Source organism: Myotis yumanensis, unplaced genomic scaffold (assembly GCF_028538775.1).
Source record: "Myotis yumanensis isolate MYYU_CA2020_CCGP unplaced genomic scaffold, mMyoYum1.0.hap1 SCAF_9, whole genome shotgun sequence".
Taxonomy (NCBI): domain Eukaryota; kingdom Metazoa; phylum Chordata; class Mammalia; order Chiroptera; family Vespertilionidae; genus Myotis; species Myotis yumanensis.
In genome coordinates, this window is record NW_027223760.1 from 33,100,040 (window position 1) to 33,118,747 (window position 18,708).

Here is an 18,708-nt window from a genome sequence, read left to right on the forward strand (position 1 = left end):
CTGAGCTGGGGGCAGGGAATTGACAGTCAGTATTCAATCTCAGATCTGTCTGACCACAAAGCCAGAACCTCCGACCATTCATGGCCTCTTTTTTAAAAATATATTTTATTGATTTTTTACAGAGAGGACGGGAGAGGGATAGAGGGTTAGAAACATCGATGAGAGAGAAACATCGATCAGCTGCCTCCTGCACACTCCCTACTGGGTATGTGCCCATAACCAAGGAATACGCCCTTGACTGGAATCGTACCTGGGACCCTTGAGTCCGCAGGCTGACGCTCTATCCACTGAGCCAAACCGGTTAGGACCATTCATGGCCTCTTGATGTTGACACACTTGAGCTTCTGCGATTCTGTTTGCATTTGCATGATGACTAGGCCACTGTCCGCTACACTGTCCACTTCCCTGGCCCTGTGTGCCCCAGAGCTCTCGCTAAAAGAGCCCCTACATTCTAGGACCAGAGAATGCAGGCAGAGACCTGCTCCTTGGAGAAGCAAGGACCATCTGGCCCAATGTCAGCCCCTGAGGACCTGGCTTGTTGAGTCCTCCCAGTGCAGCTGGGATGCAATGTCCTCATATTTATTTATTTTTCTGGGATTTCTTTGGGGATGTGAAAGCCAGCACCAGACTTTTCCTCCTGCAGTCTCCGGCCTGCAAGAACCCAGTATTTGACCACTATGATGTTCTTTCTCCTTTGCATGTCTTTCTTTTTCCTTTTTTTAGGAAGGATTAAAGCCTAAAATCCCTGTAGAAGGGAAAAGAAGACATGACAGAGAAGACTGGCTTTAAAGACATCACCGCCTGCCCTGGCTGATGTGGTTCATTGGTTGGAGCATCTGCCCGTGCACCAAAGAGTTACGGATTCTATTCCCAGTCAAAGGCAGGTCCCTGGGTTGTAGGTTCGATCTCCAGACCTGATTGGGATGTGTGTGAGAGGCAACCAATCAATGTGTCTCTCTCACACTGATATTTCTCTCTCTCTCTCTCCTCTATCCCTCCCTCCTTTCCACTCTCTCTAAAAATCAATGGAAAAAAAATGTCCTCAGGTGATGATTAACAACAGCAACAAAAAGGCATCCATCGCTGTTCTCCAAGATATGGAATTATTGCATAAGATAGGCAGTAATATGGAATTACTGCATAAAACTACAAGAGGCCTAACATTGAGTCTCTGGGCTGATCTGTCTCTTCCACCACTCTCAATGCTCTGAAGCAATTCAGGCTTCGTGGTCAGCGCGGGGTGTCAGCCCTGAACCCAGGTCTGCTCAGCCACTGTGCTCTTCAAGTCCCTGTCAGCAGCCTGTGGAGGTGGTAACTTAGCAAAAGCCCTGCACAGGTAGAGAAGCCACCCTTAATCAATAAGAATTGATTATGCTAGACCTTCAAGTCTCTGAAGAGAGAGAGCTCAGGCAGGGGATCTTAACCTTGACTGCAAGGGGAAGAGACAGAATTGGTTTTGAAAATTCTATGATGACAGGCCGGGAGGTTGGAGAGAAATTTCTGGCTGAGAGGACTCCCTTCCCCTTCCGTCCTCCTTTCTCCTACCTGCAATCCGATGATGGGGGGATTGTGAAATGGTTGCCTTCAGCGATCCAGATTCTTTAATATTCAGTCTAAGTAAGGATTTCCTGTCACGTCGTTCCCTACTCTGGGCTCTCACATTTCAAAGTGTGACAAACTGGGCATCGTATCCAATAGATATCTGACTAATGTAGATGGTAACCTAATGATTGCTTCCTGCGCTCTGCATGTCATCCTTCTATAAATATATCCCAGAATCACTTTCGCTTTTCGCAGTAGCACTCCCTGTCTACATCCCTCCATCTGTGGTCATTAGTCACCCCCCCAGTGTCTTCGTGTTACACCTGTGCCTCATCTGTCCTCTCCAACACTGTTTTCCTATCACTGGCTTCCCTGTCTCTAAATTTACCACCTTCCATATTCCCATCGTTCAAAAGTATGGCATGATATCAGCAGAAGCCAGAACTATTCAAACTGTTCTCTTTCACAATTGTCTGGAAAGAAAAAAACATCTTCAAATTAGAAAGAGCAGAAATAAGGGTGAGAGAGAAACTACAACTCATGTGCAAAAGGACCAATGTGGCATGTTACGGTGAAGGGGACTGTGGACTGCAAAGCCCAGGTTCAAGGGCCAGCTCCACTTTTTAGTGACTGTGATGTTGGGCACGTCATTGAACCTCTCTGAACTTCAGTTTCCTTACCTACACAAGGAGGCAGTGTGACGACTTTATCTCTAATCTACCTTTTAAAGGCTCAAACTTGAATACTCTCCCAAAATGAGTTTGTTACTTTTTGAAGGCATATGGCTTTTTGGAGTTCCAGAGTCCAGTGGGAAAGGCAGAGCCTGGCCTAGTGCTCTAAACCTCAGGATGTGATTGAGCTCACCGTCTGACATGTCATGGAAACGAGGACATGGTTGTCACCCACCTTGTTCCAAAGCTTACACGCTGAAGAAAAATCACAGGAGCAAGAGGGAAAGTCCTTCCAGCCGGACATTGTCCGGTTACCTCTTGTATTTGGCACCTCTGCTCACGAGAACTACCTGAGGTGTCCTCAGGGAAGGAGTGGGTCTGCCCTGTGACTTTCACCTCGATTTCTGGCATATTTTTCCTAGAATGTCTTCTGAATTCTTGGTATTTCATGACAATCAGGTTGGCCTCTTGGTACTGTGGGCATCATTCATGCCCTTCATTGGTTCAGCATCAAAAGATCAGGAACATACCCACGTGTGTAGATTCTTCCTATGAATTAGGGAAAAGGTTTAAAGATCCTGAGGTAAGGATGACCAGCTTCTTACCAAGTGACTGTGTTTAATCGTTTGAGGATGTGCAGATGACACAGTCCTATTCTATTGCCTCATTCTGCAACATCAGGCAAAATCAGAAGAAATAATTCATCTCTTTGACGGCAGACCCTTGCCATTTCAGAGTGTGGAATAGCTCCCCCATGCTTCTCGAGCCCACCTCAACAAAGTTATTTGGTTTTCAAGTCTAAATAACTTTGTCCTGGGATGTGTGAATAACTACTATGATCTCATACACACGTGGATAACTTTTGAGGAATCATGGAAGAGATCAATGAGTTTGGCTATGCCATCAGATGGGCTACCAACCTTGTAAAGTCGGCTCAACACCCATGCCAGGCGACAGTCTAAATTAGATTTATTTAAAAGAGGAAAGGGATTGTGAGATTTCAAGAAAGTGGCAAACCTACCAGTGCCAGCATATGCATGCTAAGAAATTATACCATACAAGCTCTTTTATTTATTTTCATGGATTACTTGACTGGCAAATTTCAGGGGCTACTGTACATAAAGTATGTGTGTACTTTAGAAAAAGGTGTTAACATGTCATCCATAAGATCTTTGTGGGTAAGATGGAAAAATGAGGGGTGTCTGGCAGTATTTTGAAGTGTATTTTTCAGTTCATGGTTGATCACCCATAAGGTTCATGAGTGGTTCTAGGGTAAAGTCACCACAGAAGGAGATAGTTACTATCATAACTTTTGTCCTATTCTCAACTCTCTTAATATCATTGCCAAGGAGTGGATAAAAACACATAAAATTTCAAATTTGCCAAGTGATCTGAACCCATGAACAACTGCTAATTGTCGTCACTGACAGCATCAAATTTAAAGTGATTTTTATTGAATTTAACCTTGAGCTAAAACCAAAAGCTATAAAGTCCTACATTTTGGGTTCAAGATGCAGCTTGGCAGAAACCCACGTGAAAACATCAGTATTTCAGTCTACCACAAGCTTAATGTGGTGGTATAACTTTAAAAATAAGCCAACGCAGCCTTCCGTTTCTCTTATCAGGAGTAAAAGGTCTTGGCACAAAGTACCTTTTCTCCCTGTGTGCTGTGCGGCTCAAAGATCCGGTGAAATGTGTTCAATGTTTGACCTTCACAATTTTAAGAGAGTCACTGACTTAGGCTGTGTATAGAGGAGAATGTATTCGGTGAGAAAATCTGATAACCATAACACATGAACAGCTGTGGAGTAAAATTTTGTTTTGTTAATATTCCACCAATATTTACTGACCATTAATTATGTAGCAAGCACTGCCATTGACCTTGGAATGCAGCAATGCACAAGGCATGGTCCTGTTGTCAAGATGCTGATGATCTAGACGGGGAATCAGAGGCACGTGAAGGCTGAGCATGGCCCTGGGGCCTGCAGGGGTAGATGCAAGGAATTCAGATTGAGAGGATCTGGAACAGAATCAGAAAAGCTCAGAGAACATGAATGTTAAGGACCATAACCTTTTAAAGTTGGAAGACCTTTTTTTCCTGGTGCTTATAAAATGAGGAGGCGGCTTCTTCTCAAAGGTCCCTTTGGCTCCAAAAGTCTTATATCTGAGGACTGATCCCTGAGCTACAGTCACATAGATCATTGCAGTCCTAAAGTTAGAATTCTATGGCCATGTACTCCGACTGAATTTCATCCAATTGTCCTCCCTGTGGTCCAGTTTTTCCCTAGTTGCTAAATCTTATTTTGTATGATTTTCTGTTAGAATTCAGCTGGTCCCCAAATTTAGTATTGCCTGCCATTCTGACAGGCACATTCTCAGTTCCTTTGTCCAGATCACAAAGCCTTTGACCAGAATAGATCCACCCTCAACCCAGAGCAGGTGGCTCACCACTAGGTATGTCCCAGGCTACTCTCCAAGGATTCTTGCCAAGGATGGGATGGATGTGAAAAGGCCTCAGGCTTGTGAGCAAAGGAAAGAATAAGCTCAGCTGGAAACTGTAGGCCACCTTGAAAACAAAGTAAATAATCATACTGACCTCAGTGAGGGAAGCGTAGATGCCTTTGACCCATGTCAAGAATAGAGGAAGGAGAAAGAATGACAAGGTAACTCCTATAGTTTGTTGTCTTGAATGCACCTGTCCTGCTGTTTGCATGACAGGGGAAGGGTCCCACAGTTAATGACAGGGACTTCAAGATCAGAATTTGCATTTGGAAGGTTCACTTTCAAGGGCTCCATCCTTCTATGCTGAGAGGGTAACTCTCCCTGAGGGCGAGGTGGGCCCCACCGTGGTTGGAATGGCCCCCATGGCTCTTCCACGCTGTCTTTATCAGCTCGGGCCCCGTTAGAAACCCTTGGTCCACAGAGCACTTGCTGCCAGGTAGCACTTCCTAGAATCCAGAGGATTCTCTCCACATTCATAGTCTTCTCTTCATATCATCTCATGGTTATGTATTAATATAAATGAGATCATTACTACTTTTTGTGATGGTTAAATTTATGTGTCAACTTGGTTAGGCTACAGTACCCATATATTTGGTCAGACGCCAGTCTGGATGTTGCTGTGAAGGTATTTTTGTTTGTTTGTTTGTTTGTTTAGATGAGATTAACATTTAGAGCAGTGAACTTTGAGCAAAGCAGATTACCCTCCATAATGTGGATGGGCCTTGTCTAATCAGTTGAGGCCTTAAAAGAACACAGGGTAAAGTCTCCAGAAGGAAGAGAGAATTCTGCTTTAGATTGCATTCAGAGTTGAGCTGCAACATTGTGCCACGCCAGCACGACCAAGGGTGATCCGGAGTGGGGGGTGGTGAAAGGATTAAGGAAAGACAGACAAGAGAATAATAGCTGGGTCTTGGTGGGACGCTGCCTCCCTGATGAGGAGACAACAACAGCGCCCACAAGCCGTGTCTTTATTTTATAGCAGATGCCACGAGGCAAAGTAGGGGCGTGATCACGTTGTTTACAGCATTCTCGTGAGCTCCAACCTCACTCAACTACGTGCACCTGAACTCTAGCACAAGGCACGTGGGGCCACGTGTTTGGACCATAGGTTCAAGCTTACAACCACAGCCGTTGGCTATAATTGTGCTGGGAGGGCCCTGCCCTCCAGCTGGGACTTGCACGTGGCAATGAGAGGACCCTGTCCTTTCATTAGTCCGAGGCTTAAACCTGGCCAAAACACCGTACCCGCGCCCCACACAACATCAAGCCTTCCCAAACTCCAGCCTGCAGATTTTCGATTTGCCAGCCTCCACAGTCATGTGAGTCAATTCCTTAAAATTTCTCTGTGTCTCAATAGGATGAATATATACACACACATTTCATTGGTTCTGGTTTTCTGGAGAACCCTGGCTAATATACTCTTTCAAATGGAGAACCAATAGTCCAAGTTTTTCCCTTGACCCCAGAAATAATCTCACCTCCTACTTGACAGAGGAAAACCAGACTCCAGACATGAACTCCCTTCCCTTTCCTCCCTTACACCCAAGCAATCACTGGGTTTGCATGTGCCCTCACCTCCTACCCTCAAACTAAGAAAAGATGATGCTTCTCCTTCTCTAGGTTAGTCCTTCCACCTGGGCTCTTGATTTGAACCCTTCTCATCTTCCCCAATCCCAGACCTTGCTCTATCTGTCATCACCCCTCTCCAGTAATTACAGGCTTGTATCCATCTCCTTCCCCAATATCTAAAAGCTTATTCAAATGTTTCCCATGTTTTATGCAAGGAAGCAAAACATCTCTGTGCTAGGGTGAGGGACTGCGCCATGGAAGGGTTACAGAATGTTACAGAATGTGCTGGGAGGGGGGACTGACGTATGGAGAAGGATTGTGTTGCCAGGATATGAGGATTGTGTATGTGCTGGGAGGAGGGAATGATGAATGGAGGGGAGTTGCAGGGTTAGGAACCATGGAAGAAAAATTGCTAGATTGTCTTAGACCAGCCAGGTGTGACTCTGTTTACCCCCCCCCTTTGTACTTATGAACTTTCTGTGAGCTTCTAAGGTAACACTGTTTTGCTATAAAAATCATAATGCACACTTGCTCTTTGCCACATGCCGCGAGGCTTCCCAGAGGGGGAAGGTACGGGCTGTGGTCAGCTGGCCAGCTTAATAAACGGCTTTCAAATTTAAATTCTGAGTCGGTGGTCTATCTCGTTGAGCCAACCCATAACATTTGGAGGCCCGCAGCGAGAAACCCGGTAGGGAGGAGAGGGACCCCTTATTTAGGGCTGGAGGCTCTCCCCCGGTAGGGAGGAGAGGGACCCCCTATTTAAGGCAGGAGGCTCTCCCCCGGCAGGGGTGAGAGGGACCCCTTGTTTAGGGCAGGAGGCTCTCCCCCGGAAGGGAGGAGAGGGACCCCCTATTCAAGGCAGGAGGCTCTCCCCCACTGGTCGCCGGGCACTCAGCGAGATACCCCACACCTGTGGAGAATGACTACCAAGGAGGCCTCCAGTCCACCCAAAACTTTCAATTCGGAAACCGAGCCACCTGGACTCTCGAGAGAGGTAAGGACCGGTCGTTAAACAGGAATTGGGACGTCCCACGGAAGGACCTATACGGAGGGCTGGACGCAGCGGTACTCCTGGTCCTGACCCGCGGCCACGACGGTGGCCGGGGTCCCTGGTTCGTGCGGCTGTAGGCTGCACTGGGTTTGTCTGTCTGGTATTTGTTTGTCTTGGTATTTGTTGTCAAAAAGTTGTCTGCTTCTGTGTATACCCTGCTGCAATGTTTTTTGAAAATTTTCAGGACTTCAAGGAGCAAGCTGCAGGTTCCGGGCAACCTTAGGTTGCATTTGGCTGACTTATGTTGTCTTTGTTCTTTGTTGTCTTTGTCTTTGTCAAATGGGATAGGGTCAGTCATCTTTGTCGACCCCCTATCAGTCAGGCCCACTCCGAGTGAGTGGAAGGGAGCTTGATCACCTCCCGGGAAGCTATAGAGCTCCCTCAGGAATCAGGAAATGGTTAGGAATTGGGTGGATTGTTTAAACTCTGAGTGAATGTCTGGTGAAAGTGTGTGAGTGTGGAGGGAGGGGGCCTGCCCTCTCCTCTCCTTTATGTGGCTCCACGACTTCGGTTACGGAGTCCGAGTGGGCCCCAACCTGCGGTTCCGCGATTCGTCATATGGCATAACGGTGACTCACCCCCACATGGAGGTGACCAGGCCCGGGGTTTATACGGGTGCACCTTAGCTACGACGAATCTAAGCTCCCAAGGGACGCGGCCAGGCGGGCACCTGCGTGAGGATCTGTGAAAACAGGTCACCCCTTCCCTTGTCTGTCTCTCGCCACCGGTCATCATGGGGTCGGGGCAAAGTTTGTTTGTGTGGGACTGGCCAAATTACTACAGAGAAGAGAGACTGGATACAGCTCCAGCCTGGGCTGGTCTATTAAGAAAGTGTAAATCATTACTGGTCTGTGTAAAGTAAGAGCTACTTTGATTTATTCTGCTTTCTGTTGATACGCTTGGCTGAACGTTTGGGCTGGCCCCTTAGCAGTCTGCAAAGTCTCGTGGCAGCTGCGAGAATTATTTTTCTCAAAGTGTTTTGCTCACTGTTAAGGAGAATCAGCCCACTTAGTTAATAAAGATTTCTGTCTATCAGCTGCTCTTACCTAGGTTGTAATTTACTGTATTAAACTGAAGTTCTAGGGTAGATTTAAAGGTTATAATGTTAATGCTTTTGATTTACAGCGATTCTGTGAATGGGAGTGGCCCACTTTCCAGGAGGGGTGGCCGGATGCAGGGTCTTTTGATCTGACCACTGCCTACCGGGTCCATTACGTCATACACGGCCGCCCAGGGCATCCTAATCAAATTCCTTATATTCAGGTTTGGGTTGACATATTGTCCAAGAAACCCCGGTAAATGAGGGCTTGCCTCCCAAAGGAAAAATTGGGACAGACAGACAATTCTTTTGGCCGGGCCCCAAGAAGGGAAAGGCTCCCCCGGTCCTTCAGGGAGAGCAGGAAGAGGCCATTAGCCGGCCGCCCCTATGGTTCCCAGGCGCCGGATCTGGGTGAGCCCTGGCCTCAAGCCCAGGCCACGCCACCAGCTCTTGACCGGGAGCCCCTGCCTCCCCTGATGCCAATTGTCTTCCCTCCACACCCACCGACGGGAGGGGCTTTGTCATCCTTCAACCCCTTCAGTCCGTCCCATACTAGACAGGGACAGCGTATGGAGGGAGAGAGAGAGGCGGGGGAAACTGCAGGACCCTGCAACATCTGCCAGTCCTGCAGTTCCTATGTTGCCACTACGGCAGGCCGGCCCTCTAGGTCTGGGGCTAGACAAGCAGCCCTCTGGGGAAGCAAGGCAGACCGAGGCGCTATTCCCAGCTCCAGACCAGATTGGGGAGTGAATGAACAAAGAAGGGAAGCTGGATGCCTGAGCTGCCTGCAGCGGCCCTACAAAAAAGAAAAAAAAGAAGCAGCAGCAGCAGCAGCAGCGAGAAAGTACTTGGGCTTTTGGCTTGCAGGCTACAGCAGTTAAGCCGTAAGCCAGTGACTGGTACTAGCCTTCCTACAGCCCCAGGAATAGAGCAGCAAGCCTGAGATCTATGACCCTGCAGATAGAGTTAGTAAAAGCTCCCTGCTTGCAAATGTGCTGAAAGAGTTTAGTACCTGTTGCTGCTGGAAGAGGAGGGGCTGAGATCCCCTTCCAGTACACTCCCTTCAAAGAGGCCTGGTCGCTGTTCTGCCGTAAAGGGTACTGGTGGGAAGACCGGGAAAGCAGGGCCCTGTAACTAATAAACAGAGTTAAGAAAAGGGCACTCTCCCTGGACCTGGGAGCCATCAGGACTTTGAAATTCTCCAAGAGAGGAGGAGTCTGACCCAGAGACTAGCCAAAACCTCGTTGGGTTAGGAGGACCGGAGGCTGCATATTGAACTTATAGACTGCAATTTGCTAGGCAGAGGTCCAAGCCCAGTTGTATAGGGATTAAGCTACCTATGTACAGCAAAACAACTTTCTCCTGTGCCAGAATACATTTTAAGGAAATTGGACAAACTGTATTTGTGGCTAGAAAGAAGAACTGGCCTATGTGTAAACTGTCCTGGAAAAGAGCTATGTGGAATGAACCCAAAAAGTAAAAGGTGTCTAGCTGCCGAGAGGGCAGTTGCCCAGGTGGGCAAAGAAGAATACCCATTAAATTTTGGTCTCTATTGAGAGACAGTTGACAGTTAGCAACCTGTATACTGTCTTACAGGCCTGTGTGACCATGCCCATGTCAGGGGTGGCACAAAACCTCAACTGTAGGAAACTGGGGAAGGCCTGTCTAGAACAGAGGGGTTAATAAAGTGGTGAATACTAGCCCTCTGTTACAGGAATTACAGACCCTGTGAGGTCCTGTGACATATAAGACCCTGTAGGGAAATAAAGCTCCTTTAGTCCATTCTGAAAGAACAAATAAAAAACAGATTAAAGGCTGTGTTTCCCTCCAGGCAACCCAACTGGAACCCCTATAGTGACAGGGGAAAGGAGGCTCTCAATCGGTATCGCCAGACTCTATTAGGGGGCTCCGAGCTGCTGCTTGGAGACCCACAAACCTTTCTAAGGTGACAGAGACAGTCCAAGGGCCTAACCCTGATGCCCTGGAAAGTCGGAGGGCTGTCAATGTTGCATTTGTTTCCAAGTCGGCCCCAAATATTAGGAAAAAATGACAAAAGTTAGAAGGCTTTGAGGGGAAATCAATCTCTGAGTTGGTTGAGGTGGCCCAGAAGGTTTTTGACAATCAGGAGGACCCGACAGCAGGTTTAAACACCCGGATGGCCAAGGTCCTCCTGTCCCTGAGCGAGGAGGAAGGCCCAAGGGGCCGGAGAGACAACAAGGGCAAAGAAAAGCCTCGCGGAAGAAAAGGAGTCCAACCTAGGCTTGGGAAAAATCAATGTGCATTTTGCAGAAAGGAAGGACATTGGAAAAGGGAGTGCCCTGAACGTGCGGGGGAACCGACTCCCTCCCATGCTGGTGGAGGAGGTGGATTGGGGTTGTCGGGGGGCTTGGCTGGCCCCCAGGAGCCCAGAATGACCCTGACAGTGGGGGGCCAAAAGGTGGACTTCCTTGTGGAACTCATAGCACTCACTCAGGCCCTCTGGTAGGGAAAGGGAAAAAAAGTAAACATTTCAGCTTCCTGAAAACAGCTGCCTTGAACCCTGCCACACTCCTCCCTGACAAGAAGGCAGAGGCCCCTTTGCCTGACTGTGAGGAGACACTGACTACCCTCACTTCCCTCCGTGAGGACCTCGTGGACCAGCCCTGCAGGATCCGGATGAGACTCTCTACACGGACTACCGGAGCAGCTTCATAGAGGAAGGTACCCGGTAGCAGGGGGGCACATGAGGAGGAGCCAGGGGAGATCTAAGAAGCCCTGGTAATCGCCCTGGCACTGGCCCTGCCAGACCTACCCAGGGACTACAGGGATATATCTCCTCACACTGCCTTTACAGGAGGACACGGGAGCTACCTTAAAAAAGTCTCCTGACCTCAGGAGGAAAGGAAAAAGCTCCTGAGATACTTAACCACCTGGCAGCCATATAGGGGCCAAGGAATTGACTAAAAGACCAGTAGGGCCCCTAGAAGTTCTCGTAGCCCTGCCAGCACAAAGGCTCCCAGAGAAGCCTACTCATCTGCCAGAGGAGCAGAGGCTAGCTGAGAAACTAAGGGCCCGGGAAGGAGAGGCTGAATGGCTAATTCTGCCAGATGGGAGACCTATAATGCCAGAAGCTCTGGGGTGGACCATCGCTTTCCAGACCCACCAGAGCACCCACCTGAGGGGAATGAAGCTATCAGAACTACTGGGAAGAGAATTTTACATCCCAGGGCTCCAGAAAATATCTCAAGAGTTGGCTAGAAGGTGCCAAGTATGTGCCCGAATGAATCAAGGGCCCCCTGTTGTGGCCGCACCGGGACAGCGATTCCAAGGTCAGAACCCCGGAGAACACTGGGAAGTGGACTTCACCGAGATACCAGGAGGACAAGGAGGGTATAAGTACCTGCTGGTTTTCATTGATACCTTCTCTGGCTGGCCTGAGGCATACCCAACCAAGGCAGAGACAGCACAGGTAGTAGTTAGAAAACTCCTCACTGAAATTGTCCCCCGGTTTAGCCTGCCACTATACATGGGGTCCGACGATGGCCTGGCGTTTATCGCCAAAGTTACAATCCATAGTTAAGGCCCTAAGAGTTACTTGAAAATTGCATTGTGTTTATAGACCACAGAGTTCTGGACAGGTAGAGAGGATAAATTGGATCTTAAAGGAAACATTAACTAAGTTAAAATTAGAGACTGGCGAAAACTGGGTAAGTCTCCTTCCTTTTGCCCTCCTCAGATCTAGGTGCACCCCGTATATAAAAGGACTCACCCCTTTTGAAATTATGTTTAGTAGGCCGCCACTTCTTCTTCCCCGCCTAAGGGAGGAAGAAATTGCCCGGCTGTCTACCCGAAATTTGCTTAAGTCCTTACAGGCTTTGCAGAGCAGTGCCACGTCAGCACGACGGGTGGTGAGAGCTGTACAGGAGGAGGACGTGCTAAGATCCAGTCCAACACAGCCTGCTTTCTCTCAGGGTGATCTCGTCTAGGTGAAACGTCACGACCCTGGCAGCCTGGAACCTAGATGCGATGGACCCTACCAGGTGGTGCTGAGCACTCCAACCACCATCAAAGTCGCAGGAAAGAGGCACTAGAAATTGTAACCCCGTCCTCCTCATGCCTCTCGCCTGGTGAACTGACCAATGGGAAGGAGAAAGACATGGGAACTAAGACTCTATGTCAGTGGCCGAGACCCTGGCCAATTCTTCACCATCAAATGCCAGACTCTTCCCCAGCGGCTTGACCCCTACATTGCCAAATGCCTCCTCAATTTCATATCGTAGAGGAGGGCGCTGAATCAAAGATTTGATTCGGGCATAAGACCAGTAGGGAATGTGCTAGGGTGAGGGACTGCGCCATGGAAGGGTTACAGAATGTTACAGAATGTGCTGGGAGGGGGGACTGACGTATGGAGAAGGATTGTGTTGCCAGGATATGAGGATTGTGTATGTGCTGGGAGGAGGGAATGATGAATGGAGGGGAGTTGCAGGGTTAGGAACCATGGAAGAAAAATTGCTAGATTGTCTTAGACCAGCCAGGTGTGACTCTGTTTACCCCCCCCCTTTGTACTTATGAACTTTCTGTGAGCTTCTAAGGTAACACTGTTTTGCTATAAAAATCATAATGCACACTTGCTCTTTGCCACATGCCGCGAGGCTTCCCAGAGGGGGAAGGTACGGGCTGTGGTCAGCTGGCCAGCTTAATAAACGGCTTTCAAATTTAAATTCTGAGTCGGTGGTCTATCTCGTTGAGCCAACCCATAACAATCTCCTTGAATTTCAAGTGGCGCCTTATCTCTGTCCTTACAGCCAAGCTCCTCGATGCTGATTTTCCACAGCGTTGCCTCCCATTCACTCCCTTTCACTCTTCAGCTGCTGCATTTTACCTCCCCACCCCCTCACCATGCCATTCAGTTGACTCTGCTGAAAACACCCATGATCCCTGGTTGCCAAGTCCAGGGAGAGTGTTCCTGTCCTGACTTTGCAGTCTTCTCTGCAGCCTCTGACACCGACCACTCCCTTCCCAGATGTCCCCACTGCAATGCGGGGACTCCATCTCTCCAGGTTTTCCCAAAGTGAGGGATTCATCCCGCTGGTGACAGAAGGATCATTTTAGATAGTACAAGGCCACAAGCAGGGCCATGTGCACTGTGTGCAAAATGCTCCCCTCTGGATTTGAGCCCTGCCTTAGCATGAAATGAAATGTGAGCAGTGTAGTGAGACTATAGATTCTCTCTTCATTCCCTTTCAATCCTTCTGGTTGAAACAAAGAGAAAGCCTGAGTTTGGAATTAATAGGTCTGTAACACCTTTCTAATGCTTGTTAATCTTCCTTGTTGGAAGAAGAAATAGAAGGAGGAGGAGGAGGAGGAGGAGGAGGAAGAGAGGCAGCTCAGACTTAGCCTTGTCTGGCTACTAGAATGTAGAAACAGGTTTGTGTTTATTTGTTTCCATTTGTAGGAATTTTGGGGAGGACTTTCTGTTGATGGCAGTGATAGTGGTAGTGGCGAGTTTCTTGTTTATTACAGTGGTAATACGTTTCCTTTCAAAACAATCTCATAAAAATGAAACAAAGAAACAAAGCTTAAGAAAGTCATAGGTGCCCCACACCTGAGTGTCCATGTCTGAGGTTTGAGAACTGTCTCCCACGTGAGTATTTCTCAGGACTCTGACCTCGAATCTCCTCTCACGCTGTCCATTCTCTGCTCGACTTCCCATCTGAAAACATAGATCCAGTCGCTGCTGATGAAATGTGGATGTGGAGATCTCCAGTTCTCTCCTGGGCTGTCAATGCAGATTTAACCGCCTCACCTGTCCCCACCCTCACTGGTGGGTGACCACTGATGTCATGACCAACGGGTTCAGAGAAGATGTGTCCACAGAGCAGAGCCAGCCTTAATGCCTGAAGGTTCCCAGGCGTTACAGAGAGAACCCTCAAAGCATCACAAATCCAAGGTCAGGGCATACCTGGGGAACCCTACAGGGAAAGGTTCAGATAGCTGAGACAGGGGGTCAGGACGACGCACAGGGAAGGCAGCCAGAGCTAGTGCGCTGAAATGGTAATAATCACTACCATTCATTGTGCCAGGTACCTGTCCAAGGAGTTTGCATTTCATCCTCACAGCTATGGAAGAGACTGAATTTGTTTATTCTTCCTTTTGGATTCCCAGCTCTGTTTCCTGGCCTGCCTAGCATTTGGAGCAGCCATGTGACTGATTTCCAGGTACTGTGGAATGTGCATTGCTTCTAGTTGTGGTTCATAATATACACCCCCCTCCCCATCCCATCTCCAAATCATCTCTCTCTACGCAGTAGTTAGCAGAACCACAGAAAGGAAGGAACGCGGGTGAATACCCACTTGGACTGTTATGCGAGTGAAGTAAACCTGTATTATGTTAAGCCACTAGGATTTGAGGGCTTAGCCCTTGTAGCAGCCAGAGTTCCCTATTGAATTCCACAAGCCCATGCCTGGTGCTGTTACTATTACCATTTTCAAATGAGGCCCTTCCGGCAAGCAACTCTCCCAAGGCCACAACCAGTAAGAGCTGGAGTCAGGATCCCAACCCAAGCCTTTCAGCCCAGAGCCCATGCTGGCAGCCACCGGTGCTTTCCTGCAAAGGGCTGTGTGGATTCAGGGAGCTAACACATAGTGGCTGACACCCATCAGTGCTGAATAAAGGCTGTGGTTCTTGTTCCTAGTTTTTGAGTGTCCCGGGGGCTTTCACAGACATCTTTCAATCCCACCCGGCCCCCTTCCTACTGCCCTGCCTCCCATGTTGACCTTGACCCATCGCACCTACTGTGTGTCTCTGACAATCTCCCGGGAATAGATTGTGTGCGATCATAGGTGTATATAGATGTTCCGCCTGCAAACAGGGGTAACGGATGTGTGTGGATGAGTCCGCTTGCCCTGTAATAAAGTTAGGCGTCTGTCCTGCTCCAGGTTTTCATCACCAGCTTGAATGCAGCTCTTTATAGGTGTGTGAGTCAGATGGAGGATGAGTCACGTTGGGGGAATAGCTAATATGATAGAAGACAAAACCAAGACTCTAAATGTTCTCCACAGGCTGGGATGATGGGCCAAAGCCACGGAGAAATTTAATAGAGAAAAACAAGCGGCAGAATCTTAGAGGAAAAGGGCCCGAAAGGTCGGGGGCGGGAGCCTCTGATTAAATCCCGGCTGGATGGAGTTCCTCCCTCCTGACTTTTACTATTCTAGTCACACCTGTTTCTATCTGATTTTCTCTGAGTGTGTGAAGAAATTACTTAATCTATTTTGAAATCTGGTTAAATTCCCCTTAACTGGGCTAGCTTAGATTTCTACACCCCGTCAGAAGCAGACCTGTATCTCGTCCGATGTGTGATCTTTGCTTTGGAAAATGTCTAGTGAATGCACATCAGCGTTGCTTGCTATTGACTGGAACAGAGGGTCTGACGGGGACACCGCTGTACATCTACAGTTTAACTGGTCATTCCACTTGCTTCTGTCACCGATGAAAAGGGACCACAAGAAGGGCAAATGTGTATTCTGCTAGGAAATTAGAAGGCAGGTCTTTAGAGCCAATTTACTAGTTTTCCATATGAGAGAAATAGTAGGTTTGATACCTGGTAATGTTGCTAAAACCTAAGGCTCTCCAAAGTGTTACGGCTTTAAATGAAAAGATTTAGGGTAAACTAGTTTCACCCAAGTTTAGGGAAAGACAAAAGGTTAGATTGAGTCATGAGAGGCCATAGGATCGCTAAGAATTAAAGCAATTGTCTTAAATCAGAGTTGCTAGGATTGCTTATTAAAGTGCAGGTTCCCTGGTCCTGCCCTGGACAGGACAAGGCCTGGGAGCCTGTGTTAGCATGGCCCTATGATAGTTCTATGCATATGTGAATCTGTGGCTTTGAAAGAAAATAGCTAGGTACTCTTATTTCTTGATAGAAATAGAAGAGTCACCATTTGGAAAAATGATCTGTTCTGTGAACATTCGTTTATGCTGATCTGGTTTTATTAAAGATTCCATTTTTACACAAAAAGTATAACTGAGCAGAAAAGCATGCTATTCAGTATTCTATAGAAAAAGCCTAGTGGTTTGGATTATAAATCCATGACCAAGTCATCTGCCCCCACCCCCACTTCATCGGGTGTCAGGGTACTGAACAGCGAAGGAGTCCCTGGGGAGACATGAGTGCCCACTGCTGATGGGCGTGTGAGCCAACCTCCGGTCATAAGAAACATCACAGAGGGAATGACCAAGTCAAAATGCAAAGTCCACTTCCTCCGCGATTATTTTTACTGAAGGTCAATCGTGTTTTGATATGTCCTTATCTGCCCGCCTGTCGTCCCTGTCTAGTGTGAACATGTGCACTTATTCTTTTGAGTGAGAAAGACCACTCATTCCTCATGTGCCCCTTTGTTCTGTGGCCTAGTGTTTGCCTTGGGGGGAGTTCTGGGCAGGTCTAAGATTTTCCTGGCCCTTTAAATCACCAGAACAGATTTCTTTTCATAGTGAATATGTCCAGTCCCATATAGTAATGAACACCAGCCAGAGCTTGCTCCTGACGCCCAGGCCTACCGCCTGCAGGACAGGACAGGGCGGTGGCGGCTGCTCTCCTTCCTCCGCTGGCTCCTCGACCACTTGCTAGCTGCTATTTGTGGCCCTGGTGAGGGTGGGGAGAGGGATTAGGGAAGAGGTACAGTTTCTGGCTGCTGTCATGGGAGTGGTCTCTGGCCTTGGCAGAGTTTCAAAGCTGACTCTTCCCTCAGGGCTTTCTTCTGTGGTTCCCCTGAGGTGCCCCACAGGATCCTTTCCCATGAGTCAGGCTGAGTAAGCCTCCAACACTCAGGCTCTCGCCCTCACGGCTCCACCTTCTGCTTGGTCAGCTCATCCTCGCGGGCAGTGCCTCTGGGCCAGGTCCCTTTGCAGTGGCTGCAGGTCATCTTCTTCCTCCCCTCACACATGTGACCCACCAGGACACATCCCTGTTCCATAGTTGCTTGGGCAAGTGCCCATTGTTTCCAGGGTTCTCTCTCTCTCTCTTCCTCTATTTCCGCCTCAAGCCCTTTGCCTTTATATTTTTTCAGACACATATTATGTATCAGTCCCCCATATGCCCCCAAAACATGCTAGACTCTCTGAGTGTCTCCTAGCAACTCCTGCTGATTTAAGAGGAGGGCATAACATTAAATTTCCTTCTAAAGGAATGTCTCCTCCTTGGTCCTCTGAGGCCTCTTCTCCATAGGATGGAGGTGGGTGACAGATTAACTCTGGCAACACTGGTTTCTTAGTTTCATATTGTTTCCTGCACGCGCTCTAACACCCATTAGGATGTGGGGATTTTGACACCCATTATGTTGTTTCTACCTTTGGGGGTTCCAAAGCACAAGGTGCACCCAGGTGTGCCCAGGTACCGCCCGGGACAAGTGGAGGGGCAGCTGGGATGGATGGGGGCACCCCTCATCTCTTGCTGGGCAAGTGTGTTTATTCCAAACTGAGAGAGAAGCACGAGCTTTGAGTGTCTTCAGGAGGCAAAGCCCTGCATGGCAAGCACAAGGGGCTGACCTGCTCTTTCCCTGGCAGCTTCCCTCTTCTCTCTTGTGTGTCCCTGCTTCCCCTGTTCACCCATCCCCACCCCTTCAGTCCCAGTCCCCCTCTCTCCCCACTTTCTGGTGGGGCGGGGGGCGCGGTTCGCTCCCCCAGTGAGCTGTGCTGCTCCAATTCCTTTCCCAGGCCGTCTCCTGGGGTCTCCTCAAGGCAGCCTTTCCTGCTTCCACCCGCATTGACCTCCCCCACCTTTCTTTCACTGTTTGTTCCCCACCACCCCTGTCTCTTCAGTACTTTTGCCTTTCGCTTCTCATCCTTTCTCCAATTTATAGGTATTTATCTTCTCCATTTAGTCTTTCCTCCTCCCTTACCTTCCCTCCCTTTCTCAGTCTTTTTCTTTGTTTGAATCCCATTTTCTCAGCTACCTTCCTGGCCATGGGTAGCCTGTGACAGCAGTAAAACCTGGGGGAATTGAAGAGATCCTAGAAATAGGTGCATTTAGATCACACTTCCTGGCCGTGTTAAGCAGAGCACAGGCAATGTCCGTGGTCCTTTCCTGATGACTCAGGAGGGCAGTGTTCCAGGTCACATGTGCCTGGAAGCGTCTCAAAGGTTGACTGCACTTGGGGGTCAGCATGGTTGGTTCCCAGCTTTATAGATTCAGAAAACTATGGATTTATCCTTTTGGTCACTGGGAGCTATCACGGTTGCAAAGTAGAGTCACACTGTAACATTCACAAGAGATCATGTTGCTCAAACTCTCCAAAGGTTTGCCCTCTTGCTGAAAAGAAAACTCTAAGTTTTCATCATGGCCTACCAGGCCTGCCTGA